Raw genomic sequence first — 20,355 nt, 5'->3', positions numbered from 1 at the left:
CAAAGTTTAAGTTATAAAGCATATTGCTTAAAACGTATTAAAATATTCTGTAAAAAGTGTATTATGTACGCAGTTAAGCCCATGAAAATACATTCTAAATTTTTTTTTATCTCAAGATGAGTAAAATCTTCGTATAGTAATATTGGGAGTGAATTGGAAGGGAATCAAACCCTGGTCTCCCGTGTGGCAGGCGAGAATTCTACCACTGAACCACCAGTTCCATGAGTGCCACCAATTTGCCATGATTTCTTCCTAATTTTTTAAAAAGACGTTTAAAGTTTTGGTTAGAAAGCTTTTTATTTAAAACCTTAAAAGTAATCAGTAAAATGTTAATTATGCATTTAATTGTCTCTGTTAAAAAATAATAAAGGGAAAAATTAGTTATAAAAGAATTCATTTACTAACTTATTATGACAATACGTATTCATATATTTCCACAGCAGAAATTCCTGTTCTCCTACGTTGCAGGATGAAATTCTAGCACTAAATTACCAATGCTGTTTAAAAACTTGTATGAGAAAAACTTTTAAAATTATTTTAAGAACATTTGCGACGTTTAAGTTATAAAGCCTGTTGTCGGAAACGTAATAATATGTAAACTGCTAAGTAAAAAGTGAAAAATGTAAGCAGTCAAGTGCATGAAATTACTTTCTAAACAATAGTTTAAAACAAAATAAATAAAATCGTATTGCAGTATACTATTCTTGTGCATTGGCAAGGAATCGAACCCTGGTCTCTCGCTTGGAAGGCGAGAATTCTACTACTGAACCACCAGTGCCGATACGTAGGTCTTGTTAGTAATGAATTCATAAATATTTTGATGAATGATTTAAAGTTTTATTTACATAGCTTGTTATTCAAAACCTCCAAAAAAATAAGTAAAAGTATAAATTGCAAATAATATACTGTCTTAAAAGGAATGAAAGGACAAAAAGTTTTAAAAGAATCAGTTACGAGTTTATTATGATGATACGTGTTAATATTTTGCCATAGAATAAATTTCCCAACTCTTGCGTAGCAGAATAGAATTTTACCAATAAATCACAAATATTGTTAGAAAAATCGTTCGAGAAAAAGTTTTACAAAATGTTTTATCAACGTTTAAGTTATAAAGCATATTGCTTAAAACGTATTAAAATATTCAGTAAAAAGTGTATTATGTACGCAGTTAAGCCCATGAAAATACATTCTAAATTTTTTTTATTACAAGATGAGTAAAATCTTCGTATAGTAATATTGGGAGTGCATTGGCAGGGAATCAAACCCTGGTCTCCCGTGTGGCAGGCGAGAATTCTACCACTGAACCACCAGTTCCATGAGTGCCACCAATTTGCCATGATTTCTTCCTAATTTTTTAAAAAGACGTTTAAAGTTTTGGTTAGAAAGCTTTTTATTTAAAACCTTAAAAGTAATCAGTAAAATGTTAATTATGCATTTAATTGTCTCTGTTAAAAAATAATAAAGGGAAAAATTAGTTATAAAAGAATTCATTTACTAACTTATTATGACAATACGTATTCATATATTTCCACAGCAGAAATTCCTGTTCTCCTACGTTGCAGGATGAAATTCTAGCACTAAATTACCAATGCTGTTTAAAAACTTGTATGAGAAAAACTTTTAAAATTATTTTAAGAATAATTGCGACGTTTAAGTTATAAAGCCTGTTGTCGGAAACGTAATAATATGTAAACTGCTAAGTAAAAAGTGAAAAATGTAAGCAGTCAAGTGCATGAAATTACTTTCTAAACAATAGTTTAAAACAAAATAAATAAAATCGTATTGCAGTATACTATTCTTGTGCATTGGCAAGGAATCGAACCCTGGTCTCTCGCTTGGAAGGCGAGAATTCTACTACTGAACCACCAGTGCCGATACGTAGGTCTTGTTAGTAATGAATTCATAAATATTTTGATGAATGATTTAAAGTTTTATTTACATAGCTTGTTATTCAAAACCTCCAAAAAAATAAGTAAAAGTATAAATTGCAAATAATATACTGTCTTAAAAGGAATGAAAGGACAAAAAGTTTTAAAAGAATCAGTTACGAGTTTATTATGATGATACGTGTTAATATTTTGCCATAGAATAAATTTCCCAACTCTTGCGTAGCAGAATAGAATTTTACCAATAAATCACAAATATTGTTAGAAAAATCGTTCGAGAAAAAGTTTTACAAAATGTTTTATCAACGTTTAAGTTATAAAGCATATTGCTTAAAACGTATTAAAATATTCAGTAAAAAGTGTATTATGTACGCAGTTAAGCCCATGAAAATACATTCTAAATTTTTTTTTATCTCAAGATGAGTAAAATCTTCGTATAGTAATATTGGGAGTGAATTGGAAGGGAATCAAACCCTGGTCTCCCGTGTGGCAGGCGAGAATTCTACCACTGAACCACCAGTTCCATGAGTGCCACCAATTTGCCATGATTTCTTCCTAATTTTTTAAAAAGACGTTTAAAGTTTTGGTTAGAAAGCTTTTTATTTAAAACCTTAAAAGTAATCAGTAAAATGTTAATTATGCATTTAATTGTCTCTGTTAAAAAATAATAAAACGAAAAATTATTTATAAAAGAAGTCATTTACTAGCTTATTATGATAATACGTATTCATATATTTCCACAGCAGAAATTCCTGTTCTCCTACGTTGCAGGATGAAATTCTAGCACTAAATTACCAATGCTGTTTAAAAACTTGTATGAGAAAAACTTTTAAAATTATTTTAAGAATAATTGCGACGTTTAAGTTATAAAGCCTGTTGTCGGAAACGTAATAATATGTAAACTGCTGAGTAAAAAGTGAAAAATGTAAGCAGTCAAGTGAATGAAATTACTTTCTAAACAATAGTTTAAAACAAGATAAATAAAATCGTATTGGAGTATACTATTCTTGTGCATTGGCAGGGAATCGAACCCTGGTCTCTCGCTTGGAAGGCGAGAATTCTACTACTGAACCACCAGTGCCGATACGTAAGTCGTGTTAGTAATGAATTCATAGAAATTTTGACGAATGATTTAAAGTTTTATTTACATAGCTTGTTATTCAAAACCTCCAAAAAAATAAGTAAAAGTATAAATTGCAAAAAATAAACTGCCTTAAAAGGAATGAAAGGACAAAAATTTTAAAATATCAGTTACGAGCTTATTATGATGATACGTGTTAATATTTTGCCATAGAATAAATTTCCTAAATCTTGCGTAGCAGAATACAATTTTAACAATAAATCACAAATATTGTTAGCAAAATCGTTCGAGAAAAAGTTTAAAAAATGTTTTAGCAACGTTTAAGTTTTAAAGCATATTGCTTAAAACGTATTAAAATATTCTGTAAAAAGTGTATTATGTACGCAGTTAAGCCCATGAAAATACATTCTAAATTTTTTTTTATCTCAAGATGAGTAAAATCTTCGTATAGTAATATTGGGAGTGAATTGGAAGGGAATCAAACCCTGGTCTCCCGTGTGGCAGGCGAGAATTCTACCACTGAACCACCAGTGCCATGAGTGCCACTAGTTTGCCATGATTTCTTCCGAATTTTTTAAAAAGACGTTTAAAGTTTGTTTAGAAAGCTTCTTATTTAAAACCTTAAAAGTAATCAGTAAAATGTTAATTATGCATTTAATTGTCTCTGTTAAAAAATAATAAAACGAAAAATTATTTATAAAAGAAGTCATTTACTAGCTTATTATGATAATACGTATTCATATATTTCCACAGCAGAAATTCCTGTTCTCCTACGTTGCAGGATGAAATTCTAGCACTAAATTACCAATGCTGTTTAAAAACTTGTATGAGAAAAACTTTTAAAATTATTTTAAGAATAATTGCGACGTTTAAGTTATAAAGCCTGTTGTCGGAAACGTAATAATATGTAAACTGCTGAGTAAAAAGTGAAAAATGTAAGCAGTCAAGTGAATGAAATTACTTTCTAAACAATAGTTTAAAACAAGATAAATAAAATCGTATTGCAGTATACTATTCTTGTGCATTGGCAGGGAATCGAACCCTGGTCTCTCGCTTGGAAGGCGAGAATTCTACTACTGAACCACCAGTGCCGATACGTAAGTCGTGTTAGTAATGAATTCATAGAAATTTTTAAGAATGATTTAAAGTTTTATTTACATAGCTTGTTATTCAAAACCTCCAAAAAAATAAGTAAAAGTATAAATTGCAAAAAATAAACTGCCTTAAAAGGAATGAAAGGACAAAAATTTTAAAATATCAGTTACGAGCTTATTATGATGATACGTGTGAATATTTTGCCATAGAATAAATTTCCTAAATCTTGCGTAGCAGAATACAATTTTAACAATAAATCACAAATATTGTTAGCAAAATCGTTCGAGAAAAAGTTTAAAAAATGTTTTAGCAACGTTTAAGTTTTAAAGCATATTGCTTAAAACGTATTAAAATATTCTGTAAAAAGTGTATTATGTACGAAGTTAAGCCCATGAAAATACATTCTAAATTTTTTTTTGTTACAAGATGAGTAAAATCTTCGTATAGTAATATTGGGAGTGCATTGGCAGGGAATCGAACCCTGGTCTCCCGCGTGGCAGGCGAGAATTCTACCACTGAACCACCAGTGCCATGAGTGCCACGAATTTGCCATGATTTCTTCCGAATTTTTTAAAAAGACGTTTAAAGTTTTGTTTAGAAAGCTTATTATTTAAAACTTTAAAAGTAATCAGTAAAATGTTAATTATGCATTTAATTGTCTCTGTTAAAAAATAATAAAAGGAAAAATTAGTTATAAAAGAATTCATTTACTAACTTATTATGATAATACGTATTCATATATTTCCACAGCAGAAATTCCTGTTCTCCTACGTTGCAGGATGAAATTCTAGCACTAAATTACCAATGCTGTTTAAAAATTTGAATGAGAAAAACTTTTAAAATTATTTTAAGAATATTTGCGACCTTTAAGTTATAAAGCCTGTTGTCGGAAACGTAATAATATGTAAACTGCTGAGTAAAAAGTGAAAAATGTAAGCAGTCAAGTGAATGAAATTACTTTCTAAACAATAGTTTAAAACAAGATAAATAAAATCGTATTGCAGTATACTATTCTTGTGCATTGGCAGGGAATCGAACCCTGGTCTCTCGCTTGGAAGGCGAGAATTCTACTACTGAACCACCAGTGCCGATACGTAGGTCTTGTTAGTAATGAATTCATAAATATTTTGATGAATGATTTAAAGTTTTATTTACATAGCTTGTTATTCAAAACCTCCAAAAAAATAAGTAAAAGTATAAATTGCAAAAAATAAACTGCCTTAAAAGGAATGGAAGGAGAAAAATTTTAAAATATCAGTTACGAGCTTATTATGATGATATGTGTTAATATTTTGCCATAGAATAAATTTCCCAAATCTTGCGTAGCAGAATACAATTTTAACAATAAATCACAAATATTGTTAGCAAAATCGTTCAAGAAAAAGTTTAAAAAATGTTTTAGCAACGTTTAAGTTTTAAAGCATATTGCTTAAAACGTATTAAAATATTCTGTAAAAAGTGTATTATGTACGAAGTTAAGCCCATGAAAATACATTCTAAATTTTTTTTTGTTACAAGATGAGTAAAATCTTCGTATAGTAATATTGGGAGTGCATTGGCAGGGAATCGAACCCTGGTCTCCCGCGTGGCAGGCGAGAATTCTACCACTGAACCACCAGTGCCATGAGTGCCACGAATTTGCCATGATTTCTTCCGAATTTTTTAAAAAGACGTTTAAAGTTTTGTTTAGAAAGCTTATTATTTAAAACTTTAAAAGTAATCAGTAAAATGTTAATTATGCATTTAATTGTCTCTGTTAAAAAATAATAAAAGGAAAAATTAGTTATAAAAGAATTCATTTACTAACTTATTATGATAATACGTATTCATATATTTCCACAGCAGAAATTCCTGTTCTCCTACGTTGCAGGATAAATTCTAGCACTAAATTACCAATGCTGTTTAAAAACTTGTATGAGAAAAACTTTTAAAATTATTTTAAGAATAATTGCGACGTTTAAGTTATAAAGCCTGTTGTCGGAAACGTAATAATATGTAAACCGCTAAGTAAAAAGTGAAAAATGTAAGCAGTCAAGTGCATGAAATTACTTTCTAAACAATAGTTTAAAACAAAATAATTAAAATCGTATTGCAGTATACTATTCTTGTGCATTGGCAGGGAATCGAACCCTGGTCTCTCGCTTCGAAGGCGAGAATTCTACTACTGAACCACCAGTGCCGATACGTAGGTCTTGTTAGTAATGAATTCATAAAAATTTTGATGAATGATTTAAAGTTTTATTTACATAGCTTGTTATTCAAAACCTCCAAAAAAATAAGTAAAAGTATAAATTGCAAAAAATAAACTGCCTTAAAAGGAATGAAAGGACAAAAATTTTAAAATATCAGTTACGAGCTTATTATGATGATACGTGTTAATTTTTTGCCATAGAATAAATTTCCCAAATCTTGCGTAGCAGAATACAATTTTAACAATAAATCACAAATATTGTTAGCAAAATCGTTCGAGAAAAAGTTTAAAAAATGTTTTAGCAACGTTTAAGTTTTAAGGCATATTGCTTAAAACGTATTAAAATATTCTGTAAAAAGTGTATTATGTACGCAGTTAAGCCCATGAAAATACATTCTAAATTTTTTTTTATTACAAGATGAGTAAAATCTTCGTATAGTAATATTGGGAGTGAATTGGAAGGGAATCGAACCCTGGTCTCCCGCGTGGCAGGCGAGAATTCTACCACTGATCCACCAGTGCCATGAGTGCCACCAATTTGCCATGATTTCTTCCTAATTTTTTAAAAAGACGTTTAAAGTTTTGGTTAGAAAGCTTTTTATTTAAAACCTTAAAAGTAATCAGTAAAATGTTAATTATGCATTTAATTGTCTCTGTTAAAAAATAATAAAGGGAAAAATTAGTTATAAAAGAATTCATTTACTAACTTATTATGATAATACGTATTCATATATTTCCACAGCAGAAATTCCTGTTCTCCTACGTTGCAGGATGAAATTCTAGCACTAAATTACCAATGCTGTTTAAAAACTTGTATGAGAAAAACTTTTAAAATTATTTTAAGAACATTTGCGACGTTTAAGTTATAAAGCCTGTTGTCGGAAACGTAATAATATGTAAACCGCTAAGTAAAAAGTGAAAAATGTAAGCAGTCAAGTGCATGAAATTACTTTCTAAACAATAGTTTAAAACAAAATAATTAAAATCGTATTGCAGTATACTATTCTTGTGCATTGGCAGGGAATCGAACCCTGGTCTCTCGCTTCGAAGGCGAGAATTCTACTACTGAACCACCAGTGCCGATACGTAGGTCTTGTTAGTAATGAATTCATAAATATTTTGATGAATGATTTAAAGTTTTATTTACATAGCTTGTTATTCAAAACCTCCAAAAAAATAAGTAAAAGTATAAATTGCAAAAAATAAACTGCCTTAAAAGGAATGGAAGGAGAAAAATTTTAAAATATCAGTTACGAGCTTATTATGATGATATGTGTTAATATTTTGCCATAGAATAAATTTCCCAAATCTTGCGTAGCAGAATACAATTTTAACAATAAATCACAAATATTGTTAGCAAAATCGTTCGAGAAAAAGTTTAAAAAATGTTTTAGCAACGTTTAAGTTTTAAGGCATATTGCTTAAAACGTATTAAAATATTCTGTAAAAAGTGTATTATGTACGCAGTTAAGCCCATGAAAATACATTCTAAATTTTTTTTTATTACAAGATGAGTAAAATCTTCGTATAGTAATATTGGGAGTGAATTGGAAGGGAATCGAACCCTGGTCTCCCGCGTGGCAGGCGAGAATTCTACCACTGATCCACCAGTGCCATGAGTGCCACCAATTTGCCATGATTTCTTCCTAATTTTTTAAAAAGACGTTTAAAGTTTTGGTTAGAAAGCTTTTTATTTAAAACCTTAAAAGTAATCAGTAAAATGTTAATTATGCATTTAATTGTCTCTGTTAAAAAATAATAAAAGGAAAAATTAGTTATAAAAGAATTCATTTACTAACTTATTATGATAATACGTATTCATATATTTCCACAGCAGAAATTCCTGTTCTCCTACGTTGCAGGATGAAATTCTAGCACTAAATTACCAATGCTGTTTAAAAACTTGTATGAGAAAAACTTTTAAAATTATTTTAAGAACATTTGCGACGTTTAAGTTATAAAGCCTGTTGTCGGAAACGTAATAATATGTAAACCGCTAAGTAAAAAGTGAAAAATGTAAGCAGTCAAGTGCATGAAATTACTTTCTAAACAATAGTTTAAAACAAGATAAATAAAATCGTATTGCAGTATACTATTCTTGTGCATTGGCAGGGAATCGAACCCTGGTCTCTCGCTTGGAAGGCGAGAATTCTACTACTGAACCACAAGTGCCGATACGTAGGTCTTGTTAGTAATGAATTCATAAAAATTTTGATGAATGATTTAAAGTTTTATTTACATAGCTTGTTATTCAAAACCTCCAAAAAAATAAGTAAAAGTATAAATTGCAAAAAATAAACTGCCTTAAAAGGAATGAAAGGACAAAAATTTTAAAATATCAGTTACGAGCTTATTATGATGATACGTGTTAATTTTTTGCCATAGAATAAATTTCCCAAATCTTGCGTAGCAGAATACAATTTTAACAATAAATCACAAATATTGTTAGCAAAATCGTTCGAGAAAAAGTTTAAAAAATGTTTTAGCAACGTTTAAGTTTTAAGGCATATTGCTTAAAACGTATTAAAATATTCTGTAAAAAGTGTATTATGTACGCAGTTAAGCCCATGAAAATACATTCTAAATTTTTTTTTATTACAAGATGAGTAAAATCTTCGTATAGTAATATTGGGAGTGAATTGGAAGGGAATCGAACCCTGGTCTCCCGCGTGGCAGGCGAGAATTCTACCACTGATCCACCAGTGCCATGAGTGCCACCAATTTGCCATGATTTCTTCCTAATTTTTTAAAAAGACGTTTAAAGTTTTGGTTAGAAAGCTTTTTATTTAAAACCTTAAAAGTAATCAGTAAAATGTTAATTATGCATTTAATTGTCTCTGTTAAAAAATAATAAAGGGAAAAATTAGTTATAAAAGAATTCATTTACTAACTTATTATGATAATACGTATTCATATATTTCCACAGCAGAAATTCCTGTTCTCCTACGTTGCAGGATGAAATTCTAGCACTAAATTACCAATGCTGTTTAAAAACTTGTATGAGAAAAACTTTTAAAATTATTTTAAGAATAATTGCGACGTTTAAGTTATAAAGCCTGTTGTCGGAAACGTAATAATATGTAAACCGCTAAGTAAAAAGTGAAAAATGTAAGCAGTCAAGTGCATGAAATTACTTTCTAAACAATAGTTTAAAACAAAATAATTAAAATCGTATTGGAGTATACTATTCTTGTGCATTGGCAGGGAATCGAACCCTGGTCTCTCGCTTGGAAGGCGAGAATTCTACCACTGAACCACCACTGCCGATACGTAAGTCGTGTTAGTAATGAATTCATAGAAATTTTGACGAATGATTTAAAGTTTTATTTACATAGCTTGTTATTCAAAACCTCCAAAAAAATAAGTAAAAGTATAAATTGCAAAAAATAAACTGCCTTAAAAGGAATGGAAGGAGAAAAATTTTAAAATATCAGTTACGAGCTTATTATGATGATATGTGTTAATATTTTGCCATAGAATAAATTTCCCAAATCTTGCGTAGCAGAATACAATTTTAACAATAAATCACAAATATTGTTAGCAAAATCGTTCGAGAAAAAGTTTAAAAAATGTTTTAGCAACGTTTAAGTTTTAAGGCATATTGCTTAAAACGTATTAAAATATTCTGTAAAAAGTGTATTATGTACGCAGTTAAGCCCATGAAAATACATTCTAAATTTTTTTTTATTACAAGATGAGTAAAATCTTCGTATAGTAATATTGGGAGTGCATTGGCAGGGAATCGAACCCTGGTCTCCCGCGTGGCAGACGAGAATTCTACCACTGAACCACCAGTGCCATGAGTGCCACTAGTTTGCCATGATTTCTTCCGAATTTTTTAAAAAGACGTTTAAAGTTTGTTTAGAAAGCTTATTATTTAAAAGCTTAAGAGTAATCAGTAAAATGTTAATTATGCATTTAATTGTCTCTGTTAAAAAATAATAAAGGGAAAAATTAGTTATAAAAGAATTCATTTACTAACTTATTATGATAATACGCATTCATATATTTCCACAGCAGAAATTCCTGTTCTCCTACGTTGCAGGATGAAATTCTAGCACTAAATTACCAATGCTGTTTAAAAACTTGTATGAGAAAAACTTTTAAAATTATTTTAAGAATATTTGCGACGTTTAAGTTATAAAGCCTGTTGTCGGAAACGTAATAATATGTAAACTGCTAAGTAAAAAGTGAAAAATGTAAGCAGTCAAGTGCATGAAATTACTTTCTAAACAATAGTTTAAAACAAGATAAATAAAATCGTATTGCAGTATACTATTCTTGTGCATTGGCAGGGAATCGAACCCTGGTCTCTCGCTTGGAAGGCGAGAATTCTACTACTGAACCACAAGTGCCGATACGTAGGTCTTGTTAGTAATGAATTCATAAAAATTTTGATGAATGATTTAAAGTTTTATTTACATAGCTTGTTATTCAAAACCTCCAAAAAAATAAGTAGAAGTATAAATTGCAAATAATATACTGCCTTAAAAGAAATGAAAGGACAAAAAGTTTTAAAAGTATCAGTTACGAGCTTATTATGATGATACGTGTTAATATTTTGCCATAGAATAAATTTCTCAACTCTTGCGTAGCATAATAGAATTTTACCAATAAATCACAAATATTGTTAGAAAAATCGTTCGAGCAAAAGTTTTAAAAAATGTTTTAGCAAAGTTTAAGTTATAAAGCATATTGCTTAAAACGTATTAAAATATTCTGTAAAAAGTGTATTATGTACGCAGTTAAGCCCATGAAAATACATTCTAAATTTTTTTTTATCACAAGATGAGTAAAATCTTCGTATAGTAATATTGGGAGTGAATTGGAAGGGAATCGAACCCTGGTCTCCCGCGTGGCAGGCGAGAATTCTACCACTGATCCACCAGTGCCATGAGTGCCACCAATTTGCCATGATTTCTTCCTAATTTTTTAAAAAGACGTTTAAAGTTTTGGTTAGAAAGCTTTTTATTTAAAACCTTAAAAGTAATCAGTAAAATGTTAATTATGCATTTAATTGTCTCTGTTAAAAAATAATAAAGGGAAAAATTAGTTATAAAAGAATTCATTTACTAACTTATTATGATAATACGCATTCATATATTTCCACAGCAGAAATTCCTGTTCTCCTACGTTGCAGGATGAAATTCTAGCACTAAATTACCAATGCTGTTTAAAAACTTGTATGAGAAAAACTTTTAAAATTATTTTAAGAACATTTGCGACGTTTAAGTTATAAAGCCTGTTGTCGGAAACGTAATAATATGTAAACCGCTAAGTAAAAAGTGAAAAATGTAAGCAGTCAAGTGCATGAAATTACTTTCTAAACAATAGTTTAAAACAAAATAAATAAAATCGTATTGGAGTATACTATTCTTGTGCATTGGCAGGGAATCGAACCCTGGTCTCTCGCTTGGAAGGCGAGAATTCTACCACTGAACCACCACTGCCGATACGTAAGTCGTGTTAGTAATGAATTCATAGAAATTTTGACGAATGATTTAAAGTTTTATTTACATAGCTTGTTATTCAAAACCTCCAAAAAAATAAGTAGAAGTATAAATTGCAAATAATATACTGCCTTAAAAGAAATGAAAGGACAAAAAGTTTTAAAAGTATCAGTTACGAGCTTATTATGATGATACGTGTTAATATTTTGCCATAGAATAAATTTCTCAACTCTTGCGTAGCATAATAGAATTTTACCAATAAATCACAAATATTGTTAGAAAAATCGTTCGAGCAAAAGTTTTAAAAAATGTTTTAGCAAAGTTTAAGTTATAAAGCATATTGCTTAAAACGTATTAAAATATTCTGTAAAAAGTGTATTATGTACGCAGTTAAGCCCATGAAAATACATTCTAAATTTTTTTTTATTACAAGATGAGTAAAATCTTCGTATAGTAATATTGGGAGTGCATTGGCAGGGAATCGAACCCTGGTCTCCCGCGTGGCAGGCGAGAATTCTACCACTGAACCACCAGTGCCATGAGTGCCACTAGTTTGCCATGATTTCTTCGGAATTTTTTAAAAAGACGTTTAAAGTTTGTTTAGAAAGCTTCTTATTTAAAACCTTAAAAGTAATCAGTAAAATGTTAATTATGCATTTAATTGTCTCTGTTAAAAAATAATAAAAGGAAAAATTAGTTATAAAAGAATTCATTTACTAACTTATTATGATAATACGCATTCATATATTTCCACAGCAGAAATTCCTGTTCTCCTACGTTGCAGGATGAAATTCTAGCACTAAATTACCAATGCTGTTTAAAAACTTGTATGAGAAAAACTTTTAAAATTATTTTAAGAATATTTGCGACGTTTAAGTTATAAAGCCTGTTGTCGGAAACGTAATAATATGTAAACTGCTAAGTAAAAAGTGAAAAATGTAAGCAGTCAAGTGCATGAAATTACTTTCTAAACAATAGTTTAAAACAAAATAAATAAAATCGTATTGCAGTATACTATTCTTGTGCATTGGCAGGGAATCGAACCCTGGTCTCTCGCTTGGAAGGCGAGAATTCTACTACTGAACCACCAGTGCCGATACGTAGGTCTTGTTAGTAATGAATTCATAAAAATTTTGATGAATGATTTAAAGTTTTATTTACATAGCTTGTTATTCAAAACCTCCAAAAAAATAAGTAGAAGTATAAATTGCAAATAATATACTGCCTTAAAAGAAATGAAAGGACAAAAAGTTTTAAAAGTATCAGTTACGAGCTTATTATGATGATACGTGTTAATATTTTGCCATAGAATAAATTTCTCAACTCTTGCGTAGCATAATAGAATTTTACCAATAAATCACAAATATTGTTAGAAAAATCGTTCGAGCAAAAGTTTTAAAAAATGTTTTAGCAAAGTTTAAGTTATAAAGCATATTGCTTAAAACGTATTAAAATATTCTGTAAAAAGTGTATTATGTACGCAGTTAAGCCCATGAAAATACATTCTAAATTTTTTTTTGTTACAAGATGAGTAAAATCTTCGTATAGTAATATTGGGAGTGCATTGGCAGGGAATCGAACCCTGGTCTCCCGCGTGGCAGGCGAGAATTCTACCACTGAACCACCAGTGCCATGAGTGCCACGAATTTGCCATGATTTCTTCCGAATTTTTTAAAAAGACGTTTAAAGTTTTGTTTAGAAAGCTTATTATTTAAAACTTTAAAAGTAATCAGTAAAATGTTAATTATGCATTTAATTGTCTCTGTTAAAAAATAATTAAGGGAAAAATTAGTTATAAAAGAATTCATTTACTAACTTATTATGATAATACGTATTCATATATTTCCACAGCAGAAATTCCTGTTCTCCTACGTTGCAGGATGAAATTCTAGCACTAAATTACCAATGCTGTTTAAAAACTTGTATGAGAAAAACTTTTAAAATTATTTTAAGAATATTTGCGACGTTTAAGTTATAAAGCCTGTTGTCGGAAACGTAATAATATGTAAACTGCTAAGTAAAAAGTGAAAAATGTAAGCTGTCAAGTGCATGAAATTACTTTCTAAACAATAGTTTAAAACAAAATAAATAAAATCGTATTGCAGTATACTATTCTTGTGCATTGGCAGGGAATCGAACCCTGGTCTCTCGCTTGGAAGGCGAGAATTCTACCACTGAACCACCACTGCCGATACGTAAGTCGTGTTAGTAATGAATTCATAGAAATTTTGACGAATGATTTAAAGTTTTATTTACATAGCTTGTTATTCAAAACCTCCAAAAAAATAAGTAAAAGTATAAATTGCAAATAATATACTGCCTTAAAAGGAATGAAAGAACAAAAAGTTTTAAAAGAATTAGTTACGAGCTTATTATGATGATACGTGTTAATATTTTGCCAAAGAATAAATTTCCCAACTCTTGCGTAGCAGAATAGAATTTTACCAATAAATCACAAATATTGTTAGAAAAATCTTTCGAGAAAAAGTTTTAAAAAATGTTTTAGCAACGTTTAAGTTATAAAGCATATTCCTTAAAACGTATTAAAATATTCAGTAAAAAGTGTATTATGTACGCAGTTAAGCCCATGAAAATACATTCTAAATTTTTTTTTGTTACAAGATGAGTAAAATCTTCGTATAGTAATATTGGGAGTGCATTGGCAGGGAATCGAACCCTGGTCTCCCGCGTGGCAGGCGAGAATTCTACCACTGAACCACCAGTGCCATGAGTGCCACGAATTTGCCATGATTTCTTGCGAAACTTTTACGACGACTCTCTAAGTTTTGTTTAGAAAGCTTATTATTTAAAACTTTAAAAGTAATCAGTAAAATGTTAATTATGCATTTAATTGTCTCTGTTAAAAAATAATTAAGGGAAAAATTAGTTATAAAAGAATTCATTTACTAACTTATTATGATAATACGTATTCATATATTTCCACAGCAGAAATTCCTGTTCTCCTACGTTGCAGGATGAAATTCTAGCACTAAATTACCAATGCTGTTTAAAAACTTGTATGAGAAAAACTTTTAAAATTATTTTAAGAATATTTGCGACGTTTAAGTTATAAAGCCTGTTGTCGGAAACGTAATAATATGTAAACTGCTAAGTAAAAAGTGATAAATGTAAGCTGTCAAGTGCATGAAATTACTTTCTAAACAATAGTTTAAAACAAAATAAATAAAATCGTATTGCAGTATAATATTCTTGTGCATTGGCAGGGAATCGAACCCTGGTCTCTCGCTTGGAAGGCGAGAATTCTACTACTGAACCACCAGTGCCGATACGTAGGTCTTGTTAGTAATGAATTCATAAAAATTTTGATGAATGATTTAAAGTTTTATTTACATAGCTTGTTATTCAAAACCTCCAAAAAAATAAGTAAAAGTATAAATTGCAAATAATATACTGCCTTAAAAGGAATGAAAGAACAAAAAGTTTTAAAAGAATTAGTTACGAGCTTATTATGATGATACGTGTTAATATTTTGCCAAAGAATAAATTTCCCAACTCTTGCGTAGCAGAATAGAATTTTACCAATAAATCACAAATATTGTTAGAAAAATCTTTCGAGAAAAAGTTTTAAAAAATGTTTTAGCAACGTTTAAGTTATAAAGCATATTCCTTAAAACGTATTAAAATATTCAGTAAAAAGTGTATTATGTACGCAGTTAAGCCCATGAAAATACATTCTAAATTTTTTTTTATTACAAGATGAGTAAAATCTTCGTATAGTAATATTGGGAGTGCATTGGCAGGGAATCGAACCCTGGTCTCCCGCGTGGCAGGCGAGAATTCTACCACTGAACCACCAGTGCCATGAGTGCCACGAATTTGCCATGATTTCTTCCGAATTTTTTAAAAAGACGTTTAAAGTTTTGTTTAGAAAGCTTATTATTTAAAACTTTAAAAGTAATCAGTAAAATGTTAATTATGCATTTAATTGTCTCTGTTAAAAAATAATAAAGGGAAAAATTAGTTATAAAAGAATTCATTTACTAACTTATTATGATAATACGTATTCATATATTTCCACAGCAGAAATTCCTGTTCTCCTACGTTGCAGGATAAATTCTAGCACTAAATTACCAATGCTGTTTAAAACTTGTATGAGAAAACTTTTAAAATTATTTTAAGAATATTTGCGACGTTTAAGTTATAAAGCCTGTTGTCGGAAACGTAATAATATGTAAACTGCTAAGTAAAAGTGAAAAATGTAAGCAGTAAACAATTACTTTCTAAACAATAGTTTAAAACAAATAAATAAAATCGTATTGCAGTATACTAATCTTGTGCATTGGCAGGAATCTAACCCTGGTCTCTCGCTTGAAGGCGAGAATTCTACTACTGAACCACCAGTGCCGATACGTAGGTCTTGTTAGTAATGAATTCATAAAATTTTGATGAATGATTTAAAGTTTTATTTACATAGCTTGTTATTCAAAACCTCCAAAAAATAAGTAAAAGTATAAATTGCAAAAATAAACTGCCTTAAAAGGAATGAAAGGACAAAAATTTTAAAATATCAGTTACGAGCTTATTATGATGATACGTGTTAATTTTTTGCCATAGAATAAATTTCCCAAATCTTGCGTAGCAGAATACAATTTTAACAATAAATCACAAATATTGTTAGCAAAATCGTTCGAGAAAAGTTTAAAAATGTTTTAGCAACGTTTAAGTTTTAAGGCATATTGCTTAAAACGTATTAAAATATTCTGTAAAAGTGTATTATGTACGCAGTTAAGCCCATGAAAATACATTCTAAATTTTTTTATTACAAGATGAGTAAAATCTTCGTATAGTAATATTGGGAGTGCATTGGAGGAATCGAACCCTGGTCTCCCGCGTGGCAGGCGAGAATTCTACCACTGATCCACCAGTGCCATGAGTGCCACCAATTTGCCATGATTTCTTCCTAATTTTTTAAAAAGACGTTTAAAGTTTTGGTTAGAAAGCTTTTTATTTAAAACCTTAAAAGTAATCAGTAAAATGTTAATTATGCATTTAATTGTCTCTGTTAAAAAATAATAAAGGGAAAAATTAGTTATAAAAGAATTCATTTACTAACTTATTATGATAATACGCATTCATATATTTCCATAGCAGAAATTCCTGTTCTCCTACGTTGCAGGATAAATTCTAGCACTAAATTACCAATGCTGTTTAAAAACTTGTATGAGAAAAACTTTTAAAATTATTTTAAGAATATTTGCGACGTTTAAGTTATAAAGCATGTTGTCGGAAACGTAAAAATATGTAAACTGCTAAGTAAAAAGTGAAAAATGTAAGCAGTCAAGTGCATGAAATTACTTTCTAAACAATAGTTTAAAACAAAATAAATAAAATCGTATTGCAGTATACTAATCTTGTGCATTGGCAGGGAATCTAACCCTGGTCTCTCGCTTGGAAGGCGAGAATTCTACTACTGAACCACCAGTGCCGATACGTAGGTCTTGTTAGTAATGAATTCATAAAAATTTTGATGAATGATTTAAAGTTTTATTTACATAGCTTGTTATTCAAAACCTCCAAAAAAATAAGTAGAAGTATAAATTGCAAAAAATAAACTGCCTTAAAAGGAATGAAAGGACAAAAATTTTAAAATATCAGTTACGAGCTTATTATGATGATACGTGTTAATTTTTTGCCATAGAATAAATTTCCCAAATCTTGCGTAGCAGAATACAATTTTAACAATAAATCACAAATATTGTTAGCAAAATCGTTCGAGAAAAAGTTTAAAAAATGTTTTAGCAACGTTTAAGTTTTAAGGCATATTGCTTAAAACGTATTAAAATATTCTGTAAAAAGTGTATTATGTACGCAGTTAAGCCCATGAAAATACATTCTAAATTTTTTTTTATTACAAGATGAGTAAAATCTTCGTATAGTAATATTGGGAGTGCATTGGCAGGGAATCGAAGGCGAGAATTCTACTACTGAACCACCAGTGCTGATACGTAAGTCGTGTTAGTAATGAATTCATAGAAATTGTGATGAATGATTTAAAGTTTTATTTACATAGCTTGTTATTCAAAACCTCCAAAACAATAAGTAAAAGTATAAATTGCAAATAATATCCTGCTATAAAATAGAATGAATGTACAAATAAGTTTTAAAAGAATCAGTTACGAGCTTATACGTGTTAATATTTTGTGCGGAGGACCCTTGTTTCAAACATCTGCATGGCATAACTGAAAAGATCTGGTCCGATGAGACCATTCCTGCTGAACTCCGTGACGCGAAAATTATCACCATCTTCAAGAAGAATGACCGCCATAACGCCAACAATTATCGAGGCATCAGTCTGTTGGCTGTAGCCGGGAAAATAATCGCTCTAGTGTTGCTAACTAGAATGTGCGATCCTATTGCCGAAGCACAACTGCCAGAAACCCAGTGTGGATTCCGCCGAAATCGTGGCTCGACTGATATGATATTCGCCCTCTGACAGCTCATGGAGAAATCGGGAGAACAGAACCAAAAGCTATACATGACTTATGTTGACTTTACCAAAGCGTTTGATTTTGTGAACCGTGAGGCACTGTGGACCATTGTCGCAAAAATGGGCTGCCCACCAAAATTTGGCAATATCTTAAAGTTATTACATATCAACATGTGCGTCAAGATCTCGGTAGGCGACTAGTTGACTCGTGACATTCATTACAACAATGGAGTGAAGCAAGGTTGTATACTTGCTCCCACCCTCTTCTCCCTCTTTGCGACTGCTCTCTTCACATATGCCCTTGAAAACATACCTGAAGAAGGCATATACATACGATCCAGGATGGATGGCTCGCTCTACAACCTTCGTCGCCTCCAATGCAGCACCAAATGCACGCGGACACTGATGAGAGAATTTCAATATGCAGATGATTGCGCTTTTGTTTCCAACTCGGATGAATCCCTTCAGCGCATGATGGATAGCTTCGAGGCTGCTACCAAATCCTTTGGCGTTATCATCAACACGAAGAAAACAGAAGTCATGTCTCTCTCGTACTCACCGATAACATCCCCGATCACTGTCAATGACACTCCGCTCGCAAGCGTTCAATCCTTCAAGTATCTTGGCAGTACTGTCACCAGCGACTGCTCCATTGACAAAGAACTTGACAACCGCATACAGTGTGCCAGTTCGTCATTCGGCAGGCTGTGGAAACGTCTGTGGTCTTTGCATGAGATTAAAGTTACTACAAAGAACGCCGTGTATAATGCAGTGGTCGACTCTCTTGTATGGTGCCGAATCTTGGACGTTATACCGTAGCACGCCACGTCAGCTACACGTCACACGTCAGCTACAACAACGTCACCTAAGAGCAACCCTCCGCATTTCCTATCAACAAAGAGTAACGAATGACGAAGTTCTGACGAGAGCCAACTCCATGGACATTGAGATTACCCTCGCCAAAATGCAGCTAATGTGGGCTGGTAATGTTGCTCGCATGGGAAACAATCGATTACCCAAACAGCTACTCTTTGGAGAGCTCTCTGAAGGAAAGAGACGTACTGGTCGTCCGCTCCTGCGTTGGAAAGACTCTCTCAAATACACTTTGAAAACATGTCAAATTTCAATAGATAATTGGCAACTCGAAGCGGCGGATCGATGCGACTGGAAAGACAAGTCACGTAACGGTCTCAACAAGAAGGATGATTTGAGGCGGCGGAGCAACGCTGTAAAACGATCAAGACGTCACGCTACCAGGAACGCCTCCACTGTCGCAGACTCGGCAGAATTTTGTTGCCAGCACTGCAACAGGACCTGCGCAAGCCGCATTGGCATGTTAAGTCACGAGCGCGCTTGTGGAAGTCAGTGAACTAAATGGACTTTTGCAGACAGCCATCATCGATTCGACGGGTAGCAATACCCTGTTAATATTTTGCCATAGAATAAATTTCCCGTCTCTTGCGTTGCAGAATAGAATTTTACCAATAAATCACAAATATTGTTAGAAAAATCGTTCGAGAAAAAGTTTTAAAAAATGTTTTAGCAACGTTTAAGTTATAAAACATATTGTTTACAACGTATTAAAATATTCAGTAAAAAGTGTAAAATGTACGGATTAATTCAAGATGAGTAAAACCTTCGTATAGTAATATTGGGAGTGCATTGGCAGGGAATCGAACCCTGGTCTCCCGCGTGGCAGGCTAGAATTCTACCACTTTTTGCCATGATTTCTTGCGAAACTTTTACGACGACTCTCTAAGTTTTGTTTAGAAAGCTTATTATTTAAAAATTTTAAAGTAATCAGTAAAAAGTAGATTATGCATTTAATTAACTCCCTTAAAAAACAATAAAAGGACAAATTAGTTGTAAAAGAAATTATTGACGAGTTTATTTACGAAGTTTTATTTACGAAAACAATAATTGATATGTGTTAAAACTATTGAATGTTAAAATCAATGATTTTTTAACGTTAAGTTTTCGTCATAGAAGCACTTTAATACGTTTTAAACAATACGCTTTATATCTTAAGCGTTGCTTGAACATTTTTTAAAACTTTTTCTTACACGATTTTTCTAACAATATTTGTGATTTATTGGTAGAATTCTATTCTGCAACGCATGAGACGGGGAATTTATTCTATGGCAAAATATTAACACATATCATCATAATAAGCTCGTAACTGATTCTTTTAAAACTAAATTGTT

General features: G+C 31.0%; 22 non-coding genes across 22 annotated transcripts; all 22 read right to left on the bottom strand.

The window, feature by feature from the left end:
- Positions 1 to 707: 707 nt before the first annotated feature.
- Positions 708 to 778, bottom strand: Trnag-ucc. The gene has a single exon. It is a non-coding gene; the product is annotated as a tRNA-Gly (tRNA).
- Positions 779 to 1,801: 1,023 nt separating this feature from the next.
- Positions 1,802 to 1,872, bottom strand: Trnag-ucc. Its single transcript has one exon. It is a non-coding gene; the product is annotated as a tRNA-Gly (tRNA).
- Positions 1,873 to 2,896: 1,024 nt separating this feature from the next.
- Positions 2,897 to 2,967, bottom strand: Trnag-ucc. Its single transcript has one exon. It is a non-coding gene; the product is annotated as a tRNA-Gly (tRNA).
- A 1,020-nt stretch (positions 2,968 to 3,987) lies between these two features.
- On the bottom strand, positions 3,988 to 4,058 carry Trnag-ucc. Its single transcript has one exon. It is a non-coding gene; the product is annotated as a tRNA-Gly (tRNA).
- A 463-nt stretch (positions 4,059 to 4,521) lies between these two features.
- Trnag-gcc lies at positions 4,522 to 4,592 on the bottom strand. The gene has a single exon. It is a non-coding gene; the product is annotated as a tRNA-Gly (tRNA).
- A 487-nt stretch (positions 4,593 to 5,079) lies between these two features.
- Positions 5,080 to 5,150, bottom strand: Trnag-ucc. Its single transcript has one exon. It is a non-coding gene; the product is annotated as a tRNA-Gly (tRNA).
- Positions 5,151 to 5,613: 463 nt separating this feature from the next.
- On the bottom strand, positions 5,614 to 5,684 carry Trnag-gcc. The gene has a single exon. It is a non-coding gene; the product is annotated as a tRNA-Gly (tRNA).
- A 486-nt stretch (positions 5,685 to 6,170) lies between these two features.
- Positions 6,171 to 6,241, bottom strand: Trnar-ucg. The gene has a single exon. It is a non-coding gene; the product is annotated as a tRNA-Arg (tRNA).
- Positions 6,242 to 7,262: 1,021 nt separating this feature from the next.
- On the bottom strand, positions 7,263 to 7,333 carry Trnar-ucg. Its single transcript has one exon. It is a non-coding gene; the product is annotated as a tRNA-Arg (tRNA).
- A 1,021-nt stretch (positions 7,334 to 8,354) lies between these two features.
- Positions 8,355 to 8,425, bottom strand: Trnag-ucc. Its single transcript has one exon. It is a non-coding gene; the product is annotated as a tRNA-Gly (tRNA).
- A 1,021-nt stretch (positions 8,426 to 9,446) lies between these two features.
- Trnag-ucc lies at positions 9,447 to 9,517 on the bottom strand. The gene has a single exon. It is a non-coding gene; the product is annotated as a tRNA-Gly (tRNA).
- Positions 9,518 to 9,980: 463 nt separating this feature from the next.
- On the bottom strand, positions 9,981 to 10,051 carry Trnag-gcc. Its single transcript has one exon. It is a non-coding gene; the product is annotated as a tRNA-Gly (tRNA).
- Positions 10,052 to 10,537: 486 nt separating this feature from the next.
- On the bottom strand, positions 10,538 to 10,608 carry Trnag-ucc. The gene has a single exon. It is a non-coding gene; the product is annotated as a tRNA-Gly (tRNA).
- A 1,024-nt stretch (positions 10,609 to 11,632) lies between these two features.
- Trnag-ucc lies at positions 11,633 to 11,703 on the bottom strand. The gene has a single exon. It is a non-coding gene; the product is annotated as a tRNA-Gly (tRNA).
- A 466-nt stretch (positions 11,704 to 12,169) lies between these two features.
- Trnag-gcc lies at positions 12,170 to 12,240 on the bottom strand. Its single transcript has one exon. It is a non-coding gene; the product is annotated as a tRNA-Gly (tRNA).
- Positions 12,241 to 12,726: 486 nt separating this feature from the next.
- Trnag-ucc lies at positions 12,727 to 12,797 on the bottom strand. The gene has a single exon. It is a non-coding gene; the product is annotated as a tRNA-Gly (tRNA).
- A 466-nt stretch (positions 12,798 to 13,263) lies between these two features.
- On the bottom strand, positions 13,264 to 13,334 carry Trnag-gcc. Its single transcript has one exon. It is a non-coding gene; the product is annotated as a tRNA-Gly (tRNA).
- Positions 13,335 to 13,821: 487 nt separating this feature from the next.
- Trnag-ucc lies at positions 13,822 to 13,892 on the bottom strand. Its single transcript has one exon. It is a non-coding gene; the product is annotated as a tRNA-Gly (tRNA).
- A 466-nt stretch (positions 13,893 to 14,358) lies between these two features.
- Trnag-gcc lies at positions 14,359 to 14,429 on the bottom strand. Its single transcript has one exon. It is a non-coding gene; the product is annotated as a tRNA-Gly (tRNA).
- A 487-nt stretch (positions 14,430 to 14,916) lies between these two features.
- Trnag-ucc lies at positions 14,917 to 14,987 on the bottom strand. The gene has a single exon. It is a non-coding gene; the product is annotated as a tRNA-Gly (tRNA).
- Positions 14,988 to 15,453: 466 nt separating this feature from the next.
- On the bottom strand, positions 15,454 to 15,524 carry Trnag-gcc. The gene has a single exon. It is a non-coding gene; the product is annotated as a tRNA-Gly (tRNA).
- A 1,554-nt stretch (positions 15,525 to 17,078) lies between these two features.
- On the bottom strand, positions 17,079 to 17,149 carry Trnag-ucc. The gene has a single exon. It is a non-coding gene; the product is annotated as a tRNA-Gly (tRNA).
- Between the last annotated feature and the right edge of the window lie 3,206 nt (positions 17,150 to 20,355).

This window comes from Xenia sp. Carnegie-2017, unplaced genomic scaffold (genome assembly GCF_021976095.1).
Source record: "Xenia sp. Carnegie-2017 unplaced genomic scaffold, XeniaSp_v1 HiC_scaffold_4, whole genome shotgun sequence".
NCBI classification, from domain to species: Eukaryota; Metazoa; Cnidaria; class Anthozoa; order Malacalcyonacea; family Xeniidae; genus Xenia; species Xenia sp. Carnegie-2017.
The sequence above is the reverse complement of the archived record's forward strand: the minus strand, read 5'-3'. Positions and strand labels throughout refer to the sequence as shown.